Below are 12,232 nucleotides of genomic sequence, written 5' to 3' on the forward strand. Positions count from 1 at the left end.
AACAATGCGTGGTACTGAAGGTTTTCCCATTCATTGCTACAAATATATCTACAACAGAATTATTTGAAAATATTCATGCGCATTTAAAATATGAAAAGCTCTTAAACTAGATAAGGACTTCCAACTTCAAAAACATATATCAAAGAAAAGACTTGCATTAAATAGTGCATTTCACAAACACTGGGTATCCCAAAATCCTTTAAAGCGAATAAAGTCCTTTTGAAGTGTAGTCACTGTTGTAAATTGGCAGCAGCCAATTTGTGCACAGCAAGCTCCCACTATCAGCAATGTGATGATGAATGGATAATCTGTTTTGTGATGTAGATTGAGGGATACATTTTGGCCAGGACACCGGGGAGAACTCCTTCCTCTTCTTAGAAAGAAACCAAAACACACTGAGGGCATTGGGCTCTTGCAGGGGAAACTAATCACCAAATGGCAATGGAATAAATATAAATCACATTGAGAAAGGAATAATGTTGTGTTAACTCATGTAGGACATTTTCAGGAGCGATTCAGAGGAGAAAGGTGATTCGAGAAAGTGAAATGAAATTCGACTTTAACATACTATTGCCATCAAATATTAGTTTTCTGCATCCCTCAAACATTTGCCAAATAACCCAAAATTGAGTCTGCATTACAACATAGCCCTAGCCACTGTGTGGCAAAAAAAATCAATCTTATTAATCCATCTCCCATGGTATTAAATATGAGACGTGTAGGCTAAGTGTGATCTTCAGGTGAAGGGAGGTTAGGGAAATAAATCGGGTGCCAAGATTAATTCAGTCCACATATTACAACAATGACTTCATATACAGCATCTTTAATGTAGTAAAATATCCAAAGAAGCATTATCAAATAAAATTTGAAACCCAGCCACATTAGGAGATATTAAGGCAGGTGACCAAAAGCATGGGCAAAGAGGTAGGTTTTAATGGAAGAAGTTAACACCAAAGTGTGACTAAAAAGCATGACAGCAGGAAGTGAAATCAGACAAACAAATGCTGGGCAGAGGTAAGACATTTAACATATGCATAGAATCCATAAAATATAGGAGGTCTTTCAGCCCATCCTACCTGTGGCAGGCTCCACCTCAATTATTATTGGACATAAGGTGTAACTTATTTCAAGAAGACTTTAAAAAAAATGCAGATATTTTCAACAAGATGCTAATGTGCAGGAAGGTAATAGAAAGATGCATCCCCGGGATTGCACACAGACACTAACTTCTGGCTGGATGAGCATCAGTTTGACAGACATGCTCTCGCTGCTCTGGGAAGGAAAATGTTTACCTCACGTTCTAGAATTCTTTCGGCGTTCCATTTCTGCCCATTGTTGCAATTTCCATTCTGGGTTCTAGGTTCCAAATTCTAAATTCCATTTCCCTGGCATTCTTGTTTTTGCAAACTTGCTTAGTGTGTTGCTCGGTGTGTGCAAACGCAAACACATCCGGAATTTTCTCCCGTCGCACCCCCCCCCCAGAATTCAATTAAAAATAGAGCGTAACATCAGCCTCTTGGCTGGAGGGATTTACATCCCCCGCCGTGAGCCTATTCTGGGCGAACAAGAGAGCGCTTACAGCATTGCACGATCAGTGAGGATCAAGGAGAGACATAGATGCGCCACCTGCTTCAACAGTGCACTGTACCTCTGGCCAGTTCTCAGGGCTGCAGTTATACTGTAGCTGGCTACTTACTGCTCTCCTGCCACCTGCACTTGACTGATCTGATTGTAACCTCAACTCCACATTCCCGCCTACCCCTAATAACCTTTCACCCCCTTGCTTATCAAGAATCTATCTACCTCTATCTTAAAAATATTCAAAGACTCTGCTTCCACCGCCTTTTGAGGAAGAGAATTCTAAAGACTCACAACCCTCTCAGAGAAAACATTTCTCCTCATCTCTGTCTTAAAGGGGCGACCCCTTATTTTTAAAAAGTGGCCTCTAGTTCTAGGTTCTCCCACAAGAGGAAGCATCATTTCTACTCACAACGCTACAAACTTTTGCTCCACGTCGCCTTTGATCCCTTTGCCATTCACTTTAAATCAGTGTTGTCTCGTTTACAACCCATCTGCCAATGGGAGCAGTTTCTCTCCATCTACTCTGCCTAGCCCTCTCATGATTTTGAACATCTTTATCAAATCTCCTCCCAGCCTTCTCTTTAGGGGGAACAACCCCAGCTTCTCCAATCTAACCACGTAACTGATCCTTCATGTTGTTTATAAGCTTCTTTTTCAATCTTTTTTTAATGTGATTCAAAAAAGTGACGCATTTCATTTTATGCTTAGAGTTAGCTAACAAGGGAACAGAGTCCTTTTGGTGTTATATTTTTGCATTACACTATTTTTGTCATTATATTTTTGTATTTTTTTTGTCACTGAGCTCGTTGCTGGGTGCAGTTCACAGGAGACCAGTAAGTCCAATATAAGAGACAAAAGAGGGCTTGTCACTGGCTAGCGAGTTCTAATCTTAAGGAGCATAAACTGAAGTGTCACTTTTTTTGTTTATCACATTAAAAAGGATTGAAAAACAAGTTTCTAAAATCATGTAAGGGATCCAGAGGACCTGGGCATTTTTAGGAAACTGGAGCACCTGGCGAAAACCCACACAGTCACGGGGAGAACTTGCAAGCTCCACACAGGCAGCACCCAGAATCGAACCCAAGTCCTGGAGCTGCGAGGCTGCAGTGCTAACCACTGCACACTGTGCCACCACATTATCTAAGACAATGAATTTGATTGAGTTTTTCGAGGATGTGACCAAGAGGATTGACGAGGGCAGGGCGATGGACATTGTCTACATGGACTTTAGCAAGGCCTTTGACAAGGCCCCGCATGGTAGGTTGGTCCAGCAGGTTCGAACACATGGGATCCAGGGTGAGCTAGCCAATTGGATACAAAATTGGCTTGGTGATAGGAGGCAGAGGGTGGTAGTGGAGGGTTGTTTTTCAGATTGGAGGCCGGTGACCAGTGGTGTGCCGCGGGGTTCGGTGCTGGGCCCTCTGTTATTTGTTATATATATCAATGACTTGGGTGTGAATGTAGGAGGCATGATTAGTAAGTTTGCAGATGACACCAAAGTTGGTGGTATAGTGGACAGTGAAGAAGGTTGTCTAAGGTTACAACAGGATATAGATCAACTGGGAAAGTGGGCAAGGGATTGGTAAATGGAATTTAACGCAGACAATTGTGAAGCAAAGTGATGCATTTTGGGAAGTTAAACCAGGGCAGGACATATACAGTGAATGGCAGGGCCCTGGGGAGTGTTGTTGAACAGACAGACCTTGGGTGCAAGTACATAGTTCCCTGAAAGTGGCAACACAGGTAGACAGGGTGGTGAAGAAGGCGTATGGCATGCTTGCCTTCATCGGACAAGGCATTGAGTACAAGAGTTGGGACATCATGTTACAGTTGTACTTTAGGCCTCACTTGGAGTTCTGTGTGCAGTTCTGGTCGCTGCACTGCAGGAAAGATGTGATTAAGCTAGAGAGGGTGCAGAAAAGATTTACAAGGATGTTGCCTGGTTTGGAGGGCTTGAGTTATAAAGAGAGATTGGATAGGCTGGGTCTGTTTTCCCTGGAGCGAAGGAGGCTGAGAGGGGACATGATAGAGGTATATAAAATTATGAGATGCATAGATAGGGTAGATAGCCAGAATCTGTTTCCCATGGTAGGGGTGACTAAAACTAGAGGGCATAGATTTAAGGTGAGAGGGAGGAGGTTTAAGGGGGGGTCAAAGGGGTAAATTTTTCACACAAAGAATTGTGGGTATCTGGAATGAGCAGCCAGAGGAGGTGGTGGAGGCAGGAACAGTAGCAACATTTAAGAGGCATCTGGACAGGTACTTGAATGAGCAAGGCTTAGAGGGATATGGAATTAATGCAGGCTGGTGGGATTAGTATAGATAGGCATTATTGTCGGCATGGATGCGGTGGGCCAAAGGGCCTGTTTCTATGCTGTACGACTCTATGACTCTCTGACTGTATGACAATCTGGCACTGAGACACTTACACGTAAGGACAGGTGACCAAAGGCTTGGTCTCTTTGCGTTTCTTTGCATTGTGAAGGGTTGTCACATGAGAAAGAGAACAAAGCAGTGTTATAGAGTGAGGGTTGATCTGAATGAACATTTGCATAATGACAAGATAGAAGGAAGGAAAATACCTGTAAATGCTGGAAATCTGAAATAAAAACAGAAAATACACAAGAAGGTCCATTGGTGGCTGAAAAAATTTAAGGGGGTGGGGACCATTCGGACCTTGGTAGGTTCTTCGACAGAAATGCTGGCCGCTCATGCAGTGAAAGTCAAAAGATTTTTTAAAGCTGCGTGGTGGGGATTTGGTGGATTCCAACTAGTTCTGGAACTCCCACAGAATCAATCACTTATCAATCAGGAAAAGTGTTTGGAGTCAAATTGCCCACACAAGAGAGGGGTGGGGGGGTGGATTTTTGACATCATACAAATGTGTAAAATGGGAGACAGTGAATCAGCAGCCATTTTACATTGCTCCTCACTTTTATTTCAATCAAGATCTAAGTTTGTGAGTCCTTTATGTCTTTGGTTGCTGAATGATGGTAGATGTTGATTCAGTAAATGTGCACACGTGAAGTACATTTACCTGTATTGTGCATTTTCTACTCCGATGCAGCTGAACGGTGACATTCAGATGAGGCCCAGCAGGTCAAACGTCTGACTGATGGGCGGGAATGTTGTCTGTTCCTGTCGGCTTGGCTCGCAATGAGGACAGTGCTTGTTATGGGGAGAATGGGCAAAAGGAGCAAAAAGAAGCATTTCTCAGAGAAATAGCCATTTTCTCCTTTTCCAGTGTGTTGAAATGGGGGAATTTAGGGCACTAATTGGGGCATTTAGAGCATTTATATGAGGGCGCATTGAATCGAAATAATTATTGGTGAATGTCATTGTTCAAGAGTGACATTAAAAGAACAAATTAGCTCTCTTCGCAACCTCAGGTTGTTCCGTTCCTCTGTTTCTGATGTTTGTTGATGGATACATATTGGCCAGGACACCAGAGATTTCCCTTGCTTTTCTTTGAATAGTGCTGTAGGACTTGAGAGGACAAATGGGACCTTGGTTTAACATGTGAGCTACAAGTCAGCATCTTTGACAGTCCTCCCTCAGCGCTGAACTAGAGTGTCAGCCTGGACTACTTGCTCAAGTCAATTGAGTGGGAGCTGAATCCACAATTTTCAGATTCAGAGACTCTAAGCCACAGCTGACACCTTCTATATGCTAGATAAACTATGTGTAAGACTTTTGGGCCTGTAAGAAGTGCAATAAAATCACTCATTAAAATTCACCATGTTTTGGATAATCTATGTAGAGTAACCCACAGGTATTATATGATAAAGATTTCCACTCACAAGTCTGACCATCTTTTGCATGTCACTCTGTCACTCCTGTTCATGGAAATATTTATCATTTTACTCTATTGCCAATGACATGCCCTGAGCAAGCTGCAGGCAGATATAGGAAATGGGATGGAGACTTCAATTTTTTAATCTCATTGAACTGAAAATTGTGCCACATTGTTGTTCAAGGATTATAGCATTAAATTGCAATCAAAACCATTCTTGTTTACTGAAGCTAAGAAAATCAATTTTCATCCCCCAACGGGACTCGTTTCTGCTTGCTGGCTGACAGTACAAAATCATTAAAATAAAAGCATAATACTGTGGATGGTGGAAATCTGAAGTAAAAACAGTTCTGATGAAAGGTCACAGACCAGACACGTTAATTCTGCTTCTCGCTCCACAGATGCTGGCCAGACCTGCTGAATATTTCCAGCACTTACTGTTTTTAATACAAAATCATTCATCATTTCAACTGCATTATTGGAGGAAGAGCATTATGTTTTAGGTTACACTTCACAAGTAATTAATTGGCTGTAAAGTACTTTAGGACATGCTGAGGGTGTGAAAGGCAGTAAATACACATGGGTGTATATATACGCAACTTCATTGTTTCCTGGAGTTACCGTAAATATATAATTGTATTATGACAATGAGCACATGAATAATCTAACAATGATATGATACCATTCAAGATGTGCAACCAATGAATGAAGTATAGCCACATGGGAGAGGTGGGCTCTGCTGAGGCAGTTCGGGGATCAAGAGGGTGCCTCAACATGGACGCACCTTTAGAGAGGTAAGTGAAAAATTTAAAATCAGAGGGAGCCAAGCAGGTCATTCCAGATGGCCCACTGGGACATGGGGACCGCCTTTCCTACCCTCGGCCCTCTCTTTGGGGCATGGAGCCTCCATCTCCAATGGCCCCCTGGATGGCTGCAGGGAGGCTCCCGGTATATGGTCCAACCAGAATTGGAAATCATCCCGTGGAATCTTGCCACACATACTAACTGCACTAGTGCTAAGTCTACTTTAGTGCTGACTATAAATAGAGCTGTGATGCCTGATAACAGGGCCAATGTATTGCACTGTAATTAACTGCATGAACACCAGTCAGCTTTCTCCCAGATACTCTAGTGGGCTGATACCATGCCCCAGACATCTAAAAATGATGGACTGGAAAAGACCAGCTGATCCATCAAGCCTACCTCACATCAAGATGACTGGACCATCATTGCTGAGCGTCTTCCCTTGTCCCCCTCTCACCTTCACCACGTCACACCACCCCTGCAGCCATGTACATCTACACTGCTTAAAGTAAATAGACCAAGGTTCTTGAGCTTATTGTTCTGACTAGGTGAGGCAGGAGTCTAGAGCTCCCCTATCAGCCTTTTCCTGGTTTGGCCGTAACAGGGTTTAATTTTTAAAAACACTGTTTTTAGCTTCCCCTCGGTGAGTCCTTGCTCACTGCTCTCCAATTGTAACGGCAAAGAAATCAACCAGATAGGTTTTCTCAGATTTAAACAAGAAAGGTCTAAGTTTATTAACCTTGAAACTCTAATTCAGTTAAAACTACTAAAAATACGCCACGTGACTACGCTAGCATGCATACGCGATATATACACACGGAAATAGTGACAGAGGAGGAGAAAGAAGGGGAAAGGTTTAACGTACTAGCTGGAGTTCAGTTACTAGATTTGGGTTTGATGTAAAGCCTTTGATTGAAGTTAAATCTTGCAGTTCTCGTCGGGGCCCAGTGCACACTTTCAAACTTGTTTTACTGGTCTTCTGTCTTGAGGCTTAACTTATTTCTATGGGTACCTGGAACTTTGTTTGTTTGAGAGAGAGAGAGACAGGGAGAGATCTTCTTTCTCTTTTGTCTTCAAATTACAGTCTGTTCCTTTCTGTGTGGCACAATTCAGAAAACCCCCAGGTTGTCAGCAGGTTAGTTACGTGACTAGAATCCTTATTTGGAACAAGCTCTCCAGCGAGGTTTGTGGATTTTCCCCAAGCTTACTAGACAGTCTCAGTGGTGGGGGGGAGGGGAGCGGCGGCTGGGGGGTGGGTGCTGTGTGGAATGCTGGCTTATGCACATTAAATGTCTCTTGATCAAAATCCATCTGGCTAATTGAATCAGGGAGGCACTCCCATTGTCTTCTTCAGGCAACTGTCTTTTTGAATGCAAATGTGCAGCCATGTTTTCAGCCACTGTTGTAGTCTTTTTAAACAAGTTATTTCAAGTTCAGTAACAGTTCAAAAATAATGTTCCATGTGACGAAATTAACATGTCTCATTTTGACAGGTGTGGTTTCAGCACATTATCTTTTGGATAAGACCTTAAACTGAAGCCCGCCGGCCCTCATAGGTGGATGTAATACAATTCATGGTACTGTTTAAAGAACAGCCGGGACGTACTTGTTGGTGTCCTGATGCAACCAATATCATTAAAGCAGATTATCCAGTCATTACCACATTGCTGTTTGTGGGATCGTGCTGTGTACAAATTGGGTACTGCTACAACAGTGAACACACTTTAAAAAGTACTTCATTGGTTGTAAAGCGCTTTGGGATGTCCTGAGCTTGTGAAAGGCACTATATAAATGCAACACTTTCTTTATATCTGGCCTATGAATGGCTAATGTATTCAGTCTAATGCATGATACAAAAATTTATGTTACACCTGCCACCATCCATTATCGTCTCCATATTACATTGTTACTGTGCCTTTCTAGAGTTCAATAATTAACTGAAGCACTTCTTGATTTGACAAGCAGTTTGGCTTCGTTGGTATCTGTCTCTCTTCTGAACTAAAGGTCAGGGGTTCCATTCCCACTCCAAGATCTGAGTACAGGTTCTAGGCTGTCAGTTCAGTGCAGTGCTGAAGATGTGCAGCATTGTCAGAGGTGCCATCTTTCAGCCTGCTCTGGCTGATGTAAATGATGTTCTTCTGATGCTATTTGGAAAAGTGCTTTTAGTGCTCATAGCAAACAGCCTTCCCTCAAATGACAGCACCAAAAACAGATTATCTGATTATTGAACTTTATTGTTGGTGGCACGTTCCTGTGCTCAGATTGATTCCTGGATTTCTAACTTGTAGTCTGGAAATAATTAATTGGTGGTAAAGTGTTTTGGGACATGGTGAGGTGTTATTCAAATGCCTATTCAAATATAATTACAAATGCCAGTTAACAAGCGAGGAAAATGACACTTTCCCAGTTTAAACCAAAGGGGAGGTTTTGCTTTTTACAACTAACTTTTGCCTTTGTTGAAAAAAAAACATCAGTCTATTGTAACCTCAAGGTAATTATCAACGTCACAGCCCAGGCAGTAACCTGATAAAGCAGATTGTCAGCTCGTTCAAAACCGCCTGATTTTCATCCCATTGATTGATTATCATCTCTGCCTGGTTACTCCACAAATAACAAAGTTAGGAACCCTGCCCCATCATCTTCTGTGGTGCAGAAGAACATATTTTATTATTTAAGGACTATTTCTCCTCCCTTTTCTCCAATTTATTTCTTGTTCCATTCTGCTCGTACCCCCTACACACACGTGTGCCCACACACGCACGTGCCTGCACACATGCACGCACACACACACATACTCGCAAACATGCACACATACACACAGACACACATGTGCACACACACATGCACACACATATGCATGTATACACATGCACAGACACATGCATGCACACACAAACATACTCAAGCATGCATGCATATACAAACACGAACACACCTTCGTAGACACATGCACACATGTACAAGCACACACATGCCTAGACACGCACATGTGCACACACACATTAGCACACGGACCCACACATGCATACAGACATATGTCTACATTCACATGTACGCACATACCGACACACACACACATACAGTCGCGTACAGACCAACACATGCATACAGATTTGCACATGCACATGTATGCAAATTCCAACATACGCACACAATGCATGCATGCACACACACATCACACGCAACCACACATATGGGTACATACACATACACAAGCAGACATATATGCATGTGTGCACATCACAAACACACGTGTGTACATGCATAACACACATGCACACACACAACTGCACACTCACTCTTATGCAATGGAAACCTGTGTGGGTGCCAATGATTCCACCAAAAGTGAAATTCAAGGAGAGGTAGTTGTTGGATGATGTAAATTCATTTGAATGCTCTTTAGTGCTTCCTCCTGCATTCCTTGGCTGGGAGAATGAGCTGGTGACCTATTTCTTGGCCTCTGATAGCCAGAAAGTGTGTGGGGATGTTCCATGTTGACTTGGCAGGAGATTTTGTCATGCTTCTTGTGACGAACCATCTGGACCCAGTCAATACCTTTCCCAGCATTTTGTTTGTTGTGATGATGAACTCAGCAAGCGGTACAACACAGAGGAAAGACATACTTTACCATATTGTGAAATCATTGTAAGCTTTGCCACAGTACCACCTTATTTCTATGTTTCTATTTACCCTCCTTGGGCTGTACAGTGGAAGGAAGACTGGGCAGGTTTTACAATGTAGAATTCTTGTCCCCACAAGGCTGTGGGTAAATTGAAATCCTCAGGACCGAGATCACTAGATTTTTGTCAGGCTAAGGTGGTGAAGTTGAAAATTTACCCCAACCTCCCAGTGAATCCACAGTATGTACAAACAATGGGCTGAATATTACCAGCTCTTTGGAGATGGGTGGCAGGCAGGAGAGCTGGTAATATGGCGGGAGAAGGCGTTGAGAGAGGGGCCCAACGTCTTCCCGCCATCATGGCATATTACCAGCGCCGGGAACCACAATGGTGCGGCCACCCACTGGGGCCAATGGAGGCAATTAAGGGCCACCTCCCACCCCGCCAGTATATTTACCGGTGTTGGGAGGGGCCGCCGACGCATGGGGAGACCGCCATGTAAACTCTGGCAGAGTCCCAGTGCATTCCCTGGGGGGAAGGTGCCCTCTTTAATGGCTGCTCTATGGCCCACGGAGGGGCTCTCTGGCAGCAGTGGCGGCAGCTCCCCCATCCCCTGGTTAAGGCGCCGCTGCTGGAAAATGCAACCCCCCCTTCCTCCACCTCGATCGCTGGGGCCGGCCTGCCTTGCCCCAGCTTGATGGAATAAACGTACCTGATTTTATTTATTTTTTATTTATTTAGAGATATAGCACTGAAACAGGCCCTTCGGCCCACCGAGTCTGTGCCGACCAACAACCACCCATTTATACTTAATCCTACAATAATCCCATATTCCCTACCACATCCCCACCATTCGCCTACCACCTACCTACACTCGGGGCAATTTATAATGGCCAATTTACCTATCAACCTGCAAGTCTTTGGCTGTGGGAGGAAACCGGAGCACCCGGTGAAAACCCACACAGTCACAGGGAGAACTTGCAAACTCCACACAGGCAGTACCCAGAATCTTCAAGGGCACCTCAACATGGAGGTACTTCTTCCTTCTCATGCAGCCTCAGCAATGGCCACTGGTAGCAGTGGCAGTACCGAGGCTGCCGAGATATCGGCCCTCTGTTTGGCTCCCACTTACGGCCCCAGCACCGGGACTTCAGTGATGATGGAAAAATTCAGCCTAATGAGGGTGATTTTCACCCTCACAGCTTGGGGTGGTGGGGGGGTGGGTGGCGGAGTGGGGGGGTGTGGACTGGGGGAGTGTATTTCTTACTCATTATAGAACCTACCCGATTTTCATCCCGGTGAAATTGATGGATTTGAAAATCAGGCAGATACTACCATAGCCAGCCAATTGAGGGGAGAAGGTGGCGTTGTGGTAATGTCACTGGGCTAGTAATCTAGCAGGCCTGGGCTAATGCCCTGGGGGCATGTGTTTAAATCTCACCTTGGCAGCTAGTGGGATTTAATTTCAATTAATTAAAATCTGGAATTGAAAGCTAGCCTCAGTAATGGTGCCATGAAACTATTATTGATTGTTAGAAAAACCCTTTTGGTTCATTCATGTCCTTCAGAGAATGAAATCGGCAGTTCTTACCTGTTCTGTCCTACATGTGACACCAGACCCACAAACAATGTGGTTGACTCAACTGCCCTCTGAAATAGCCTAGCAAGCCACTCAGGTCAAGGGCAATTAATGATGGGCAATGAATGCTGGCCTTGCCAGCAATGCCCACATCCCAAGAAAAAAATAAAAGAAAACCTACTCCCCCACTTTACCATCCAAATGAAAATTACCCTCAATATTGACTGTACAACCTCAATGGATAATAAAGTACAAAAACCTCATAGGATCAATTACCACTAAAATATAACAACCGGAAGCTGACATATTCTTTGTTCTATTTCTTTTTATTGATATTTTGAATTTTGTGGAATTAAGTGCCTTACACCATACCATAAAAGCACAGTGACATTCCCAAGCCTTTGTCTGCACTATTCTGTAAATGACCACTAGAAGGCATGTGAGAGTTAACTTGAGCTTTTCATTTTCTCCTCACCTCAGCTTGGTGCCTTCTTAAGAAAACGCAGCTAATTTCAAGAGCAGAGTACAATTACCAAGCGCAAAGCCACAAATAATTACTCACTAGATGAATGTGCTGGCACAAAATTGGATTTGTCAGTGAGTTGCCGTCAAATCTTCTTGAGACATCAGGGATTGTACAACTTCTAGAGTTCACACCATTGAATTGACTCTGAACCCTCCTGAACCTTCAGTGAGATTGCATTCTCATACAGGAACTAAAGCTGTGATGTCATATAATATATATAATGCCCTGGTACAGAAACCACCAACCCACCTGGTCATATACTAACACAGGCATTTATCTATCGTGTCCTGAAATAAGCTCAGCAATGGACATACGCTGTCTGACTTTAT

General features: G+C 43.5%; 1 protein-coding gene across 1 annotated transcript in view; it reads right to left on the reverse strand.

The window, feature by feature from the left end:
- Positions 1 to 12,022, reverse strand: part of fam13a (family with sequence similarity 13 member A) — a 256,398-nt gene extending 244,376 nt beyond the window's left edge. The window contains exon 1 of the mRNA XM_068045839.1: positions 11,940 to 12,022. The gene's annotated coding sequence lies outside the window, so the exon portion shown is untranslated. The remainder of the gene's footprint in view (positions 1 to 11,939) is intronic.
- Positions 12,023 to 12,232: the final 210 nt, after the last annotated feature.

Source organism: Heterodontus francisci, chromosome 1 (genome assembly GCF_036365525.1).
Source record: "Heterodontus francisci isolate sHetFra1 chromosome 1, sHetFra1.hap1, whole genome shotgun sequence".
Lineage (NCBI taxonomy): Eukaryota > Metazoa > Chordata > Chondrichthyes > Heterodontiformes > Heterodontidae > Heterodontus > Heterodontus francisci.